This window comes from Pristiophorus japonicus, chromosome 1 (assembly GCF_044704955.1).
Source record: "Pristiophorus japonicus isolate sPriJap1 chromosome 1, sPriJap1.hap1, whole genome shotgun sequence".
Classification (NCBI taxonomy): Eukaryota; Metazoa; Chordata; class Chondrichthyes; family Pristiophoridae; genus Pristiophorus; species Pristiophorus japonicus.
In genome coordinates this window covers 460215381-460233136 of record NC_091977.1, presented here as the reverse complement: position 1 = coordinate 460233136, position 17756 = coordinate 460215381, and the positions used below count along the sequence as shown (strand labels likewise).

Here is a 17756-nt window from a genome sequence, read left to right as displayed (position 1 = left end):
CAGAATGTGACGGAGCTGCGTTCGTTCCTTGGTCTACTCAACTACTTCGATAATTTCTTACCTAGATTGAGCACCTTATTAGAGCCACTGCACATGCTGCGAAGAAAGGCGACAACTGGGTTTGTGGTGCGTCTCAAGATAGAGCTTTTGAGAAAGCGACTAACCTGCTTTGCTCGAACAAGCTGCTGGTACATTATGATCCATGTAAGCATCTAGTATTGTCCTGTGATGCTTCGTCATATGGAGTTGGTTGCGTGCTCCAACAAGCTAATGAGTTGGGCTAATTACAACCTGTTGCATATGTTTCAAAAAGTTTGTCAAAGGTGGAAAGAGTCTACAGCATGGTAGAGAAAGAAGCACTAGCCTGTGTATATGGGGTTAAAAAGATGCATCAGTACCTGTTTGGTCTTCGGTTTGAACTGGAAACAGATCACAAGCTACTCATTTCATTGGTATTGCTACCTTTGTTTTCCAAAAGCAATGTATCGTCCCGCATCCAGAGGTGGGCGCTGACATTATCTGCCTACAATTATGTGATTCGCCATACACCTGGCACTGAGAATTGAGTCGATGCATTGAGCCGTTTGCCTTTGCCCACACCGGAGGTAGAAACGTCACAACCGGCAGACTTACTGTTAGTCATGGATGCTTTTGAAAGTGAAGGAACCCCTGTCATGGCCCAACAAGTTAAGACCTGGATCAGCCAGGACCCGATATTATCAGTTGTGAAACATTGTATCCTTAGAGGTGATTGGTCTGCCATACCCAAGCAAATGTTTGAGGAGACCAAACCTTACATCCGTCGCAAAGACAAACTATCCATTCAATCAGATTGTATATTGTGGGGTAATCATGTTGTTATGCCAAAGAAAGGCAGAGAGAAATTTGTGCATGGTCAACATAGCACGCATCCTGGTATTGTCATGATGAAAGCCATTGCCAGGTCTCATGTATGATGGCCTGGAATTGACTCTGATCTGGAATCATGTGTGCATCAGTGCAACACTTGCATGCAGCTTAGTAAAGCACCAGTGGAATCGCCGCTGAGTCTGTGGTCGTGGCATCTAAACCATGGTCCAGGATCCACATTGACTTTGCAGGTCCCTTCCTGAGAAAGATGTTCTTAGTTGTGGAGGATGCTTATTCCAAGTAGATAGAGTGTACAATCATGTCATCCAGCACATCCACAGCCACCAATGAGAGCCTTCGTGTCATGTTTGCTACGCATGGTCTGCCTAACATCGTTGTAAGCGACAACAGATCTTGCTTCACCAGTATGGAGTTTCAAGAGTTCATGAAACTCAATAGTTTCAAACATGTGAGGTCAGCACCATTCAAACTCGCATCCAATGGAGAAGCAGAGCGTGCGGTCCAAACCATCAAGCAGAGTATGAAACGTGTAACTCAAGGTTCACTGCAAACTCGCTTGTCACGCATATTGCTTAGTTACAGGACAAGACCCCATATGCTTACCGGGGTCTCCCCTTCTCTTCATCAATAGAAGTCTCAAGACCAGGCTCTCTCTTGTCCACCGTGACTTGGATAATCGTGTCAAATACAGACGTCAAAGTCAGCAGTGGTATCATGATCGCACTACTGTGTCACGCGACGTTTCTATCAATGATCCTGTCTATGTACTGAATTATGGTCAAGGTCCCAAATGGATCGCCGGTACTGTTACGGTCAAGGAGGGTAACAGAGTGTCTATCGTTAAGCTCAAGAATGGGCAGACATGCAGGAAACATGTTGATCAGATAAAGCTGCGGCACACGGATGAACCGGAACAGCCTGAAGAAGACACAATCAGTGACCAACCAACCTACACTCAGTCATCAGGGGACTCCGCTGTCATCAATGAATCTGGTCTTTCAATCCCTGACGTGGTCATTGCCACTCCCATCACACCGGCTACCTAGCCCCCAGTCATAACAGAACGCTCACCCAAGGCTGGAGTTGAACTGAGACGTTCAACTCAGGAGCGGAAAGCCCCAGGCTGTCTCAATTTGTAAAAAGACCATTACTAATATCTTAAAGGGGGATATTGTCATGTAAGTATGCTTAGGTTTACTAGCCACCAAATGGTGCCACTGTCGGAGGTCATTGGGCTGTGCTCACATGTGTGCCGCCCAGGTATAAAATGCCAGCTATCTTGTAATGTAATCACTTTGGGCCCTAATAAAGTAGAGCCAGGTTTGTACCTGTATGGAGTTTATAGCATTCAGTCTATTGAGTTATTGCACACACAACACAAAGTGAGCCTTATTTCCTACTTGGGGCTTGAACGAGAGTGAGAACTCATAAGTGCGATGTGGCCTGTGTAACTACAGTTAATATTCATATAATTCCTACTTAATAGCAATCTCCGCTACTAACAACCATTCATCCATTTGTTCCATCGCCACGGATATGGCGTATTATCCTTTGTTGGTAAGCTAGTCCACCATTGTGGGTATGCATACATAGGTAACTCAAAAGGGGTCTTCAGCAAATAAGACTTCCAGTCTGCACCTGGAAATCATACAAAATAGGAATTATTGGTACATACCAGGGGAATCATCCAGCCTTATATTCTCAGTAGGACCAGCATGGTCCAAAATTTCACCTCCACATGAAGTGCCGCGTACATTGTTCATTCAGTATAAAAGCCTTTTCTTAGGGTGGTCACCACATATTCCACCACTTGCACTGATACTAATTGAAATGTTGGCCTTCAAAACATCATAATAGTTTTACTTAATGTCTCATTAATTAATTTGGCTCATGTTCCAATTACATTCATTCATGTAGCTGAGTATTCATGTTGTTGTATCCATTCCTAACTTTAAAAGGTCAAAGTTAAAAGATTCTCAATATCATCATCATCAACATAGGCAGTTCCTAGGAGTCGAGGATGACTTGCTTCCACACTAAATATGAGTTCTTAGGTGACTGAAGTGTCCGATGCGGGACCTACAGTCTCTGTCACAGGTGGGGCAGACGGTGGTTGAAGGGACGTGTGGGTGGGGGGCCTGGGTTACCATGCACTCCTTCCACTGTCTACGCTTGGCTTTAACTTGCTCTTGGTGTTCAGCGCCTTCCCGGATTCTTTTCCTTCACTTTGGGCGAACTAGGGCCAGGAATTCCCAAGTGTCGGTGGAGAATTTACATTTTTTCAAGGAGACTTTGAGGGTGTCCTTAAAGCATGTCCTCTTCCCACCTGGAGCTCACTTGCCACGTCAGAGCTCTGAGTAGAGTGCTTGTTTTGGGATTCTCCAGTCAGACAGAGCTGATCGAGCGTGGTCAGTACTTCGATGCTGGGGATGTTGGCCTGAACGAGAACAGTGGTGTTGGTGCGGCTATCCTGCCAGTGGATTTGCAGGATCTTACAGAGCAGCATTAATGGTACTTCTCCAGTGTTTTGAGATGCCTGTTCTACATAGTCCATGTCCCTGAAGCATATAAGAGGGCGGGTATCACTGCTGCCCTGTAGACCATGAGCTTGGTGCCTGGTCTTCAAACATTCTCTTCCTCAGGCCACCGAAGGCTGCGCTGGCACACTGAAGGCGGTGTGGAACTTCATCGTCTATGTCTGCCCTTGTTGACAGTAGGCTCCCGAGGTATGGAAAATTGTCCACGTTGTCCAAGGCCTCGTCATGGATTTTGATAACCGGGGGAAGTGCTGTGTGGCGGGGGCAGGTTGGTAGAGGACCTTTATCTTACGGATGTTTAGTGTAAGGCCCATGCTCTCGTATGCCTCAGTAAAGGTGTTGACGATGGCTTGGAGTTCGCAAGCGGCGTCTGCGTACTGTAATTCGATGACGGAGGATGGGACGACCTTGGATCTCGCCTGGAGGTGGCGGAGTTTGAACAGATTCCCGTTTGTCCTGTAATTTAGCTCAACTCCAGCAGGGAGCTTGCTGAAGGTGAGATGGAGCATTGTAATAAGGAAGATCGAGAAGAACGTTGGTTCAATGACACAGCCTTGCTTGACCACGGTCCGATCGTGGAATGGGTCTGTGATGGATCCGTTGGTCAGGATCACGGCTTGCATGTCATCATGGAACAGACGGAAGATGTTGACAAACTTTTGAGGGCAGCCGAATCTGAGGAGGATGCTCCATAATCCCTCACGGTTGACAGTGTCAAAGGCCTTTGTGAGGTCAAAGAAGGCCATACACAGGGGTTGGTGCTGTTCCCTCCATTTCTCCTGGATTTGCCGCATGGTGAAGATCATTTCCATTGTTCCTCTTCGTGGGCAGAATCCGCATTGCGACACTTGGAGGAGCTCTTCAGCCACAGGGAGAATGCGACTGAGGAGGATTCTTGCAATGATGTTCCCTGTGGCAGACAGCAGGGAAACTCCTCTGTAGTTACCACAATTGGACTTGTCGCCTTTGTTGAAGAAGGTCACGATTACCCTGTCTCTGAGATCCCCTGGCATGCTCTCCTCCTTCCAAATGAGAGAAATGAGTTCATGTATTCGCGCCAATAGTGCTTCTCCGCCATGTTTTAGTGCTTCGCCAGGGATTCGATCTGCTCCTGATGCCTTGTTGTTCTTCAGTTGTCGGATGGCCTTTTCAACCTTGTGCCAGGCTGGGGTTGTGCTGAGATGGTGTTGGGTGGCATGCTGCGGGATGGAGTTGAGGACACTCATGTCGAAGAAGGAGTCTTGGTTAAGGAGATCCTCGAAGTGCTCCTTCCAGCGGGCACTGACTGCCTCACTGTCCTTGATGAGCAACTCTCCCTTCTTGTCCAGCAGTGGGGTAGGGCTTTGGGTGCTTGGGCCATAGGTTGTCTTGACTGCACTGAAGAATCCTCGCACATCATGGTTGTCGGCTAGCTGCTGGATTTCTTGAGCTTTCTCCAACCACCGTCGTGGGTTTTCTGTTGGACCTCGGTCTTCAGACGTCTATGGAGCTGTTTTCTTGCCCTCGAGTTGTTTGGCTGCTTCCAGTCCAAGAATGCCTTGTGCTTGTGGCATATTGTGACGTTGGAGAGGCGAAGCGGCAGTGTGGTGAGGCCTATAAGAGGCCCAACAGGCGTCGGGAGCCAGCGGGACATTGGAGAGGTGGAGCGGCAGCGTGGTGAGGCCAACAAGAAGCCCAACAGGCGTCGGAGAGGCCAGCCGGTGCAGCTGCAGCAGGGAGGTATAAAAGAAGTCGAAAGAAATCGAAAGGTGACGTCACAGCCAAGGGGTAAGTGATTGGCTGGTGATTGGTGAGTAGTTTTTCTTTTTCTTTTCTTTATCAGTAAGTAACCTTTTAGCATTGTTGTTGTCGAATTAAGTTAATCTAATGGTTAAGTCATGGCAGAAGAGCTCGGACACGTGTTATGCTCCTCCTGTACTATGTGGGAAGTCGGGGACGCTTCCAGTATCCCTGACGACTACATGTGCGGGAAGTGCATCCGCCTGCAGCACCTGACAGACTGCATTGCGGCACTGGAGCTGTGGGTGGATTTACTCTGGAGCATCCACGATGCTGAGAATGACATGAATAGCACGTTTAGTGAGTTGGCCACACCGCAGGTAAAGGGTACACAGCCAGATAGGGAATGGGTGACCAACAGGAAGAGCAGTGGAAGGAAGGTAGTGCAAGGGTCCCCTGCGGTCATCCCCCTGCAAAACAGATACACCGCTTTGGGTACTGTTGAGGGGGATGACTCATCATGGGAGAGCAGTAGCAGCCAAATTCATGGCACCGTGGGTGGCTCTGCTGCACAGGAGGGCAGGAAAAAGAGTGGGCGAGCTATAGTGGTAGTGGATTCTATTGTAAGGGGAATAGATAGGCGTTTCTGTGGCTGCAACCGAGACTCCAGGATGGTATGTTGCCTCCCTGGTGCAAGGGTCAAGGATGTCTTGGAGCGAGTGCAGGACATTTTGAAGAGGGAGGGTGAACAGCCAGTTGTCGTGCATATAGGTACCAACGATATAGGTAAAAAAAAAACGGGATGAGGTTAAAACAAAACGAATTTAGGGAGCTAGGAGCTAAATTTAAAAAGTAGGACCTCAAAAGTAGTAATCTCAGGAATGCTACCAGTGCCACGTGCTAGTCAGAGTAGGAATCACAGGATAGCTCCGATGAATATGTGGCTTGAGGAGTGGTGCACAAGGGAGGAATTCAAATTCCTTGGATATTGGAACCGGTTCTGGGGGAGGTGGGGCCAGTACAAACCGGACGGTCTGCACCTGGGCAGGACCGGAACCAATGTCCGAGGAGGAGTGTTTGCTAGTGCTGTTGGGGAAGAGTTAAACTAATATGGCAGGAGGATGGGAACCTATGCAGGGAGACAGAGGGAAGTAGAATGTGGACAGAAGCAAAAGATAGAAAGAAGAAAAGTAAAAGTGGAGGGCAGAGAAACCAAAGGCAAAAAGCAAAAAGGGCCAAATTACAGCAAAATTCTAAAGGGGCAAAGTGTGTTAAAAAGACAAGCCTGAAGGCTCTGCGCCTCAATGTGAGGAGTATTTGGAAGAAGGTGGACGAATTAACTGCGCAGATAGCAGTTAACGGATATGATGTAATTGGCATCACGGAGACATGGCTCCAGGTTGACCAAGGCTGGGAACTCAAAATCCAAGGGTATTCAACATTTAGGAAGGATAGACAGAAAGGAAAAGGAGGCGGGGTGGCGTTGCTGGTTAAAGAGGAAATTAATGCAATAGTAAGGAAGGACATTAGCTTGGATGATGTGGAATCGGTATGGGTGGAGCTATGGAATATCAAAGGGCAGAAAACACTAGTGGGAGTTGTGTACACACCATCAAACAGAAGTAGTGAGGTTGGGGACAGTATCAAACAAGAAATTAGGGATGCGTGCAATAAAGTTACAGCAGTTATCATGGGCGACTTTAATCTACATATTGATTGGGCTAACCAAACTGGCAGCAATGCGGTGGAGGAGGATTTCCTGGAGTGTATTAGGGATGGTTTTCTAGACCAATATGTCGAGGAACCAACTAGAGAGCTGGCCATCCTCGATTGGGTGATGTGTAATGAGAAAGGACTAATTTGCAATCTGGTTGTGCGAGGCCCCTTGGGGAAGAGAGACCATAATATGGTAGAATTCTTTATTAAGATGGAGAGTGACTCAGTTAATTCAGAGACGAGTGTCCTGATCTTAAGGAAAGGTAACTTCATAAGAACATAAGAATTAGGAACAGGAGTAGGCCATCTAGCTCCTCGAGCCTGCTCTGCCATTCAACAAGATCATGGCCGATCTGGCCGTGGACTCAGCTCCACTTACCCGCCCGCTCCCCGTAACCCTTAATTCCCTTATTGGTTAAAAATCTATCTATCTGTGATTTGAATACATTCAATGAGCTAGCCTCAACTGCTTCCTTGGGCAGAGAATTCCACAGATTCACAACCCTCTGGGAGAAGAAATTCCTTCTCAAATCGGTTTTAAATTGGCTCCCCCGTATTTTGAGGCTGTGCCCCCTAGTTCTAGTCTCCCCGACCAGTGGAAACAACCTCTCTGCCTCTATCTTGTCTATCCCTTTCATTATTTTAAATGTTTCTATAAGATCACCCCTCATCCTTCTGAACTCCAACGAGTAAAGACCCAGTCTACTCAATCTATCATCATAAGGTAACCCCCTCATCTCCGGAATCAGCCTAGTGAATCGTCTCTGTACCCCCTCTAAAGCTAGTATATCCTTCCTTAAGTAAGGTGACCAAAACTGCACGCAGTACTCCAGGTGCGGTCTCACCAATACTCTGCACAGTTGCACCAGGACCTCCCTGCTTTTGTACTCCATCCCTCTCGCAATGAAGGCCAACATTCCATTCGCCTTTCTGATTACCTGCTGCACCTGCAAACTAACTTTTTGGGATTCATGCACAAGGACCCCCAGGTCCCTCTGCACCTCAGCATGTTGTAATTTCTCCCCATTCAAATAATATTCCCTTTTACTGTTTTTTTTTTCCAAGGTGGATGACCTCACACTTTCCGACATTGTATTCCATCTGCCAAACCTTAGTCCATTCGCTTAAACTATCTTAATCTCTTTGCAGCCTCTCTGTGTCCTCTACACAACCCGCTTTCCCACTAATCTTTGTGTCATCTGCAAATTTTGTTACACTACACTCTGTCCCCTCTTCCAGGTCATCTATGTATATTGTAAACAGTTGTGGTCCCAGTACCAATCCCTGTGGCACACCACTAACCACCGATTTCCAACCCGAAAAGGACCCACTTATCCCGACTCTCTGCTTTCTGTTAGCCAGCCAATTCTCTATCCATGCTAATACATTTCCTCTGACTCTGCGTACCTTTAACTTCTGCAGTAACCTTTTGTGTGGCACCTTATCGAATGCCTTTTGGAAATCTAAATGCACCACATCCATCGGTACACCTCTATCCACCATGCTCGTTATATCCTCAAAGAATTCCAGTAAATTAGTTAAACATGATTTCCCTTTCATGAATCCATGTTGCGTCTGCTTGATTGCACTATTCCTATCTAGATGTCCCGCTATTTCTTCCTTCATGATAGTTTCAAGCATTTTCCCCACTACAGATGTTAAACTAACCAGCCTATAGTTACCTGCCATTTGTCTGCCCCCTTTTTTAAACAGAGGCGTTACATTAGCTGCTTTCCAATCCACTGGTACCTCCCCAGAGTCCAGAGAATTTTGATAGAATATAACGAATGCATCTGCTATAACTTCCGCCATCTCTTTTAATACCCTGGGATGCATTTCATCAGGACCAGGGTATTAAACTTCGATGGTATGAGACACGAATTGGCTAGAATAGATTAGCGAGTGATACTTAAAGGGTTGACGGTGGATAGGCAATGGCAAACATTGAAAGATCACATGGATGAACTTCAATAATTGTACATCCCTGTCTGGAGTAAAAATAAAATGGCGAAGGTAGCTCAACCGTGGCTAACAAGGGAAATTAAGGATAGTTTTAAATCCAAGGAAGGGGCATATAAATTGGCCAGAAAAAGCAGCAAACCTGAGGACTGGGAGAATTTTGTAATACAACAGAGGAGGACAAAGGGTTTAATTAGGAGGGGGAAACTAGAGTGTGAGAGGAAGCTTGCTGGGAACATAAAAACTGACTGCGAAAGTTTCTATAAATATGTGAAAAGAAAAAGATTAGTGAAAACAAACGCAGGTCCCTTGCAGTCAGATTCAGGTGAATTTATAATGGGAAACAAAGAAATGGCGGACCAATTAAACAAGTACTTTGGTTCTGTCTTTACAAAGGAAGACACAAATAACCTTCCGGAAATACTAGGGGACGGAGGATCTAGTGAGAAGGAGGAACTGAAGGAAATCCTCATTATGCGGGAAATGGTGTTAGGGAAATTGATGGGATTGAAGGTTGATAAATCCCTGGGGCCTGATAGTCTGCATCCCATTGGATGCATTGGTAATTTTCCAACAGTCTATCGAATCTGGATCGGTTCCTATGGACTGGAGGGTAGCCAATGTAGCATCACTTTTTAAGAAAGGAGGGAGAGAGAAAATGGGTAATTATAGACTGGTTAGCCTGACATCAGTAGTGGGGAAAATGTTGGAATCAATTATTAAAGATGAAATAGCAGCACATTTAGAAAGCAGTGACAGGATTGGTCTAAGTCAGCATGGATTTATGAAAGGGAAATTATGCTTGGCAAATCTTCTAGAAATTTTTGAGGATGTAATTAGTCGAGTGGACAAGGGAGAACCAGTGGATGTGGTGTATTTGGACTTTTAAAAGGCTTTTGACAAGGTCCCACACAAGAGATTGGTGTGCAAAATTAAAGCACATGGCATTGGGGGTAATGTACTGACGTGGATGGAGAACTGGTTGGCAGACAGGAAGCAGAGAGTCGGGATAAACGAGTCCTTTTCAGAATGGCAGGCAGTGACTCGTGGGGTACTGCAGGGGTCAGTGCTGGGACCCCCGCTATTTACAATATATATTAATGATCTGGATGAGGGAGTTGAGTGTAATATCGGCAACTTTGCAGATGACACTAAGCTGGGTGGCAGTGTGAGCTGTGAGGAGGATGCTAAAAGGCTGAAGGGTGACTTGGACAGGTTAGGTGAGTGGGCAAATGCGTGGCAGATGCAGTATAATGTGGATAAATGTGAGGTTATCTACTTTGGTGGCAAAAACACAAAGGCAGAATATTATCTGAATGGCGGCAGATTAGGAAAAGGGGAGGTGCAGCGAGACCTGGGTGTCATGGTACATCAGTCATTGAAAGTTGGCATGCAGGTTCAGCAGGCGGTGAAGAAGGCAAATGGTATGTTTGCCTTCATCGCTAGGGGATTTGAGTATAGGAGGAGGGAGATCTTACTGCAGGGCCTTGGTGAGGCCTCACCTGGAATATTGTGTTCAGTTTTTGTCTCCTAATCTAATGAAGGATGTTCTTGCTATTGAGGGAGTGCAGCGAAGGTTCACCAGACTGCATCCCGGGATGGCAGGACTGACATATTAGGAGAGACTGGATCGACTGGGCCTGTATTCACTGGAGTTTAGAAGGATGAGAGGGGATCTCATCGCAACATATAAAATTCTGACGGGACTGGACACGTTAGATGCAGGAAGAATGTTTCTGATGTTGGGAAAGTCCAGAACCAGGGGACATAGTCTAAGGATAAGGTGTAAGCCATTTAGGACTGAGAGGAGGAGAACCTTCTTCACTCAGAGTTGTTAACCTGTGGAATTCTCTACCGCAGAGAGTTGTTGATGCCAGTTCGTTGGATATATTCAAAAGAGAGTTAGATATGGATCTTACGGCTAAAGGGATCAAGGGGTATGGAGAGAAAGCAGGAAAGGAGTACTGAGGTGAATGATCAGCCATGATCTTATTGAATGGTGGTGCAGGCTCGAAGGGCCGAATGGCCTACTCCTGCACCTATTTTCTATGTTTCTATGTTTCTATTAGCTCCTGGATCTCCTGGTCGTTCTCGTCGAACCAGTCTTGGTGTTTCCACGTCGAGTGACTCTTCGCAAGTGCTAATTATGAAAGCCTTGAGGGCAGACCAGGCACTGTGAACACTCTGTGTCTCTGGGTCACTGAGAGTCGTCAGTTTGGTAGCGAGGCGCTGGCTGAATAGGACTTTCTTCGAAGGATCTTTGAGTGCTCCGCCGTTGATTTTCCTGTTGCATTGTTTCTGTTGCCGTTGCTGTTTTGGGGCAATGTTGATGGTGATGACAGAATGAATTAGGCGGTGCTCCATCCAGCAGTCATCAGCTCCTGTCATGGCCCGAGTGCTGCGCACGTCTTTGCGGTCCCTTGCTCGGACGATGACGTAGTCCAGCAGATGCCAGTGCTTGGAGCGAGGGTGTTGCCATGAGGCTTTATATTTGTCCTTCTGACGGAACAGGGTATTGGTTATGATGAGGCCGTGTTCTAAGCATTTCTTCATGAGGAAGGTGCCATTAGAATTGGCTTTCCCTGCCCCCTCTCTGCCGATCATACCTCCCTAGAGGTCAGTGTCCTTTCAAACTCTGACTTTGAAGTCGCCAAGGAGAATCAGCTTGTCGCCCATTGGGATTCGGGACAGGGATTGTTCATGGCTGGAGTAGAATTCCTCTTTGGTTTCGTCTGTAGCTTCCAGTGTTGGGGCGTACGCACTAAAGACCGTGGCGCACTGGTTCCGGGTGAGCCGAAGAGCCATGAGGCGTTCATTTATCCTGCAATGGGAGTCTCTGAGATGGCACACTTGCTCATTTTATATATAGCCAGTGTGTTGCCTGGAATGACATTCATTAATGTGACTGAGCTTTTACTTACTTTGCATTCATAACTTAAAAAATTAAAGTTAAAAATATCCACCACACATTTACCTCCTATCTATATTAGGCACCCTCATGTACCACCTGGAATTATGTCCATTAATCCGTGCCCATTTTCCCAGAACTTCATGTTTGAATCCCTTCAATCCGCTTTCCACCCATGCCACAGTAACGAAACGACTGTGACAAATGTAAACTATTCCTCCTCGTCCTTCTTGACCTGTCTGCAATCTTTGATATGGTTGACCACTCCATCCTCCTCCAACGCCTCTCCACCATCATCCAGATGGGTGGGACTGCACTCGCCTGGTTCCATTCATCTCTATCTAATCGTAGCCAAAAAATCATTTGCAATGGCTTCTCTTCCCACTCACGCATCGTTACCTCTAGTGCCCCCCAAGGATCTATCCTTGGTCCCCTCCTATTTCTCATCTCTATGCTCCCCCTTGACGACATCATTTGAAAGCACAGCGTCATTTTCCACATGTACACTGACGACACCCAGCACTACCTCGCCACCACTTCTCTCGACCATTCCACGGTCTCTAAATTGTCAGAATGCTTGTCTGACATCCAGTACTGGATGAGCAGAAATTTTCTTCAATAAAGTATTGGGAAGACTGAAGCCACTGTCTTTGGTCCCGGCCACAAACTATTTTCCCTCGCCACCGATTGCATCCCTCACCCTAGCATCTATCTGAGGCTCAACCAGATTGTTCGCAACCTTGGTGTCATATTTAACCCTGAAATGTGCTTCCGACCACATATCCGGCATAACTAAAACCACCTATTTCCACCTCCGTAACATTGCCCATCTCCGCCCCTGCCTCCGCTCATCTGCTGCTGAAACCCTCATCCATGCCTTTGTTACCTCTAGACTTGACTATTCCAACGCACTCCTGACTGGCCTCCCACATGCTACCCTACGTAAACTTGAGATCATCCAAAACTTGGCAGCCTGTGTCCTAACTCGCACTAAGTCCCATTCACCCATCATCCCTGTGCTTGCTGATCTACATTGGCTCCCGGTTAAACAACACCTCGACTTCAAATCCCTCCATGGCCTTGCCCCTCCTTATCTCTATAATTACCTTCAGCCTCACAACCCCCCCGAGATATCTGCGTGCCTCAAATTCTGCCCTCATGAGCATCCCTGATTATAATTGCTCAACCATCGGTGGCTGTGCCTTCAGCTGCCTAGGCCCTAAGCTCTAGAACTCCCTGGCTAAACCTGTCCGCCTCTGTAATTCTCTTTCCTCCTTTAAGACGCTCCTAAAACCTACCTCTTTGAGCAAGCTTTTGGTCATCTGCCTTAATTTCTTCTTGTGTGGCTCAGTGTCAAATTATTTTCTTATAATGGTCCTGTGAAATTTCTTGGGACATTTTACTATATTAAAGACGCTATATAAATACAAGTTGTTGTTGTTAATGTGACATGAGCATTTGTTTGTTACATTCAAAATTAAAAGTTTTTTAGTTATAAACATCAATGATATATATCAACCATACCCATGTTAAGATGGAATGACTTACCTTGATGCTCTTTTCCAAGTGTTTCTTTTGCACTTCCTCTCGCATCCTGAAAATGGTTGACCCTGAGTTCACCCAGATTGTAATGATTGCCAAACTTTCTGAGTCTAGAGCAGAGGTTCCCAAACTGCGGGAGGAGAGAGAGGGGATGTGTGTGGGGGAGGATAGGATTGCTCCAACCTCGTATTGCCAGAGGAGGCGCATCAACATTCTGAATTTCTTGACATTTGTTCAGTTTCTTTAAAATGTAATTTTAAATTCAAAGAAATGTATACACTGATGCAGACTCGCATAGGGTGAACTCAGCACAAAGCACGATGTTTGAATTCCTACTGATTTCTAGAAGTGGAAATTGGACCAATAAGAGCTTCTTCTGGTGCACAGTAATCAGTTATTATTTGCCAGAAGCTGCTCTGATTGGTCCAACTTCCACCTAGAAATTAAAGGGAATTGAAATATTATGCATTTTGCATTTGATTGCCAATCTGCCCTGAAGGTGGCAGTTGCAGGCAGCCATCAGGTCAGCAGGGTCTCTTCACAATATTTTGCTACCAGCCAAGATGATCAATGCCTAAATTGATATCTGCACGTATGTCATATCAAATTAAAGTGTTCTGAGTGCTATATAACTGCTATGACTGTGACATTTGATGTTCGATAATTCTGAAAAAATTAAAGCCTGTAGTTGGGGATGATGAACAAGTAGAGTCAGGCAAATGAAAAATTAGAAATAGGATCCTTGCTGGATGAACTTTGGATCCACATTCATTTGTTCTGGCGAAGATCGTTGACTGCAAAGTGTTGTCCGTGCTTAAGTTCTTGCACAGAAGCAAACTAATAAGTCACTTGGAGAGCAAACATTCTGCCCTCAAAAATAATCCATGAGATCTTTCTCAAATAAAAGCTTTTGCAGCTGCAAGGACAAATTGTGATATATTTTTTACGACATCACTAACAAACACACTCTACAAGATGGCTCCAATACATCCATGACCCTTTCATTGTTATACATCAGTAGTTACGTGACCATAGTAATCCAGTAGGTGGAGCAATAATCCACTAGATGGAGCTCTAGCTTACACTTTTCCCTCCATAATGAAGAAATAATCATAACAAAATCATCATCATACATAATTTGCATGTTTATACACAACAAAAGAGGACTTATTTTGCCTTATTTACAAATCACACATAACCACTGGTTTTCTGTTTCAAAGAGGATACCTTCGCTCTTGAACAGAACTTTCCAGACTTGGTGTTGAACTTAGACTCATTCTAGGCTGAGCCTGAGAAGAGTTTTTCTCCAAGGGCAACCCTTTTGACTCTCTACAACTTCAGACTATGTGTCTGCCTGACTCGGAATCAAACTTAAATTCTGACATTCTCTTGGACTTGTTTCTAATACATCTGATGTAGGATTTTCTACTGGTACTATACTTGTAACAAGACTATCATCAGAAATAATCAAATCATTCCAACCTTCAACTCCTTCCACATCTGTAAAATATGATCAATGTGAACAAATCTAATCTTTCCATGATCACACATCTTGATCAAATATGTGCAAGGGCCACATATCTTCACAAATCTTCCTGGTGACCACTTTAACCATTTATGGTGATGGTTTTTCACTCTAACTTTCTGATTCAATTTCACACTTCTCTCTCTTACTCTACCTCCACCATGACTCTCTTTCTGTCTCAATTGTTTCTCTTCTACTGATTATGCCAAGTTCAGCTTTAACAATGAGAATCTGGTTCGTGGCTGTCGTTTGAGAAACAACTCTGCTGGTGTTCTACCAGTAGCTGTATGAGGAGTATTACGATAAGTAATCAGAAAATTTGCTAGTTTGTGGTCCAATGACAACTGCCATTTCGTTGGATTTGGATCCAACATTTGTTTGATGAGAGCATGTTTTACAATTTGTACTGTGCGCTCTGCTGCACCTTTTGAAGCACGGTGGAACCATGGTATGTTTCACACCATTTCTGCCCATGAACCATGAAAATTCTTCTGAACAAAATTGCGGTCCATTATCAGACACAATTTCTTCTGGGAAGCCAAATGAAGAAAACAATCTTCGCAAATTGTCTATTGTTTTACTTGTTATTTTCCGTATCAGAAACACCTTTACCCATTTCGAATGACAATCAATCACTGTGAACAATTGTTGTCCTTCTAGCTCAGCAAAATCTACATGGAACCTTTGCCGCACCCTGGGAAGCCATTGCCATGGCTGTACTGATGGTGGTTTCTTGCTTACCGATTGACATGTTGTACACTGACTAACGATGTACTCGATCTTTATCTAAACCTGACCATCATAAGTAACTGCGTGCAAAACTCTTGGTCAACACATTCCCAGGTGCTGGTCATGAAGATCTCCTAACAATTTGGACCTGAACTTATGGCACCCCACATGATACAATCTTTATCCATTGATAATTCATTCCTACGAACAAAGTATGTATGAATATTGTCTTCTGATACCTGGTTTGGCCAGCCATTTGCTACGCAATCATGCACCTTTGCCATAACTGGGTCACGTTTGGTTGCTCTACCAATCACTTAAGCTGTGACGAGCAGTTCATGAATGTATGAAAAATAGAGCACTTCTTCCCTTTTGGGTATAACTTGTGATGGGGATGGCAACCTGGCCATAGGATCAGCATTATGATCTGACTTAGGTATAACAACAATGGGTGTAGCCCAATTACTTAGATCTACCTTAGAGATAATGTTCTCAGTTTCTAGTCTTTTCAGTTCTTGCTCATCTTTCTCTTTGAGTGCATAAGGTATGGGATTTGACTTGCAGTAAACTGGTCTTGCGTCCCTCTGCACTCTGACACTCGCCTTGAAGTCTTGGATTGGACTGCCTGTTTCGCAGAACATCTGCGGATACTGCTTGATGACATCACCTTTTGATGCAAATTTCGTTTTCACACGAAAAATCTCATTGCAATCCAGCTTCAGTGATCCCAACCAATTTCTACCTATTAAGGCAGGCTTGTCTCCTGCCACTACCAAAGAGGCAAGCTATGAAACTGATCATTGTATTTCATTGGTATGGTGATAGGTCCTACCACAGGGATTTGCTCTCCTGAATAGCCTCACAGCTTTATCTTTGATTTCTTCAGTAGAAAATCACTCAACTTGTCGACATATAGCGATTCCAGTACTACACTCACAGATGCACCAGTGTCGATCTGTATGGGTATCCTGGTTCCTGGAACGTCTAGGATGACGATACATCGTGAATCATTTTTAGATACCCTTGTGCTTCCGATGATGTGTATTTCCAGAACCTCCTCATCCTGTTGCTTCTCTTCAATGCTATGTAGTGTCTGGCAATTTCTACTTCAAGAAATGAAGAAACACTGGAACCACCTTGCAGAAGATTACTGTGTAATGGTGACCACCCCGAGGTCTGGAGGTTAGTACAAAAAGAAGTGGCAGGACCTTGGTCAAGTAGTTAATGTAAGTAATATTTTTATTATTCAATGGAATTGCAATTGTAATTGTGACTATCTGTATATGTCGCATCCTGTCAGAGGAGCAGTTTGGAGCATGAGGCTGGAGCTGTGGGCAAATTAAAAAAAGCTAGCCACCGCAGCAGCAGAATCAACAACATAGAGGCCGGTATCGGGGAGGAGCGGAGGTCGGAAGTGGCGAGGTGCGGAGGTCAGAAGCAGCGAGGCGCAGACATTGGAAGTGGCGTGGAGCGGAGGTCGGAAGCAGCGTGGAGCGGAGGTCAGGACTGCCGAGAAGTGGAGGTCGGAACCGGCGACGTCCAGAGGTCAGGACCGGCGAGGTCCGGAAGTTGGGACTGGCGAGGTCCAGAGTTCGGGACTGGCGAGGTCCGGAGATAGGAAACAGAGCGGAGAGGATGGAGGAGCGGAGAGGTCAGAATGGAGAGGTGGAGCAGTGTGGACAAGACCAAGGGAAGGCGCAACATGGGCCAATAGCGAGGCTGTGAGGTCATGAGGCTCACATTGTGTACTATGAAGTCCACGTAGAGAGAGGTCCTGTGGGAAGGAGGAAGTAAGGACAGTAGGAGTATGTTTGAGTTTGTGTGTATGTATTGGCAGAGTCTCGTCTCCAGTCATTTTGGAGCCCCTTGCCACTGGACCAAGACTTTGCTCTGTCAAGCCCATGTGGTGGTTGGTGTTCAACGGTCACCCCACGTTAATAGAATTTAGGCAGAGGCATCTTCCACTATTTAAAATGAGTTAATCAGTCACCTGAGTACTCCTTTTTAGTGTGGAAGCCAGTCATCCTCGACTCCGAAGGCATGCCTATGATGATGATGATGATGATGACTTCAAGTATTGAACATCAATTTACTCTTCAGTCGGCTTGCCTTCGCAAGATGTCCAGTTTTCTTGCAGAAGAAACATTGCCTTCACATATGGACAGCTTTGAGCAATGCGTTATTCCAGGCTCCGATAGCATGACTTCAATTTACTGTTACCTTGGTCAGTTGTTGAGGCCTTGTAGCCCAA

The 17756-nt window shown here is 45.5% G+C and overlaps 1 protein-coding gene and 1 long non-coding RNA gene across 2 annotated transcripts in view; one reads left to right on the top strand and one right to left on the bottom strand.

The window, feature by feature from the left end:
- Window positions 1–17756, top strand: part of calb1 (calbindin 1) — a 121360-nt gene that overhangs the window by 56347 nt on the left and 47257 nt on the right. The gene's annotated exons all lie outside the window — the stretch shown is intronic.
- LOC139260066 (uncharacterized) lies at window positions 1270–17555 on the bottom strand. Its single transcript, XR_011592715.1, has 3 exons — window positions 17496–17555; window positions 13258–13381; window positions 1270–2508 (listed from the first exon to the last, which is right to left on the bottom strand). It is a non-coding gene; the product is annotated as an uncharacterized lncRNA (long non-coding RNA).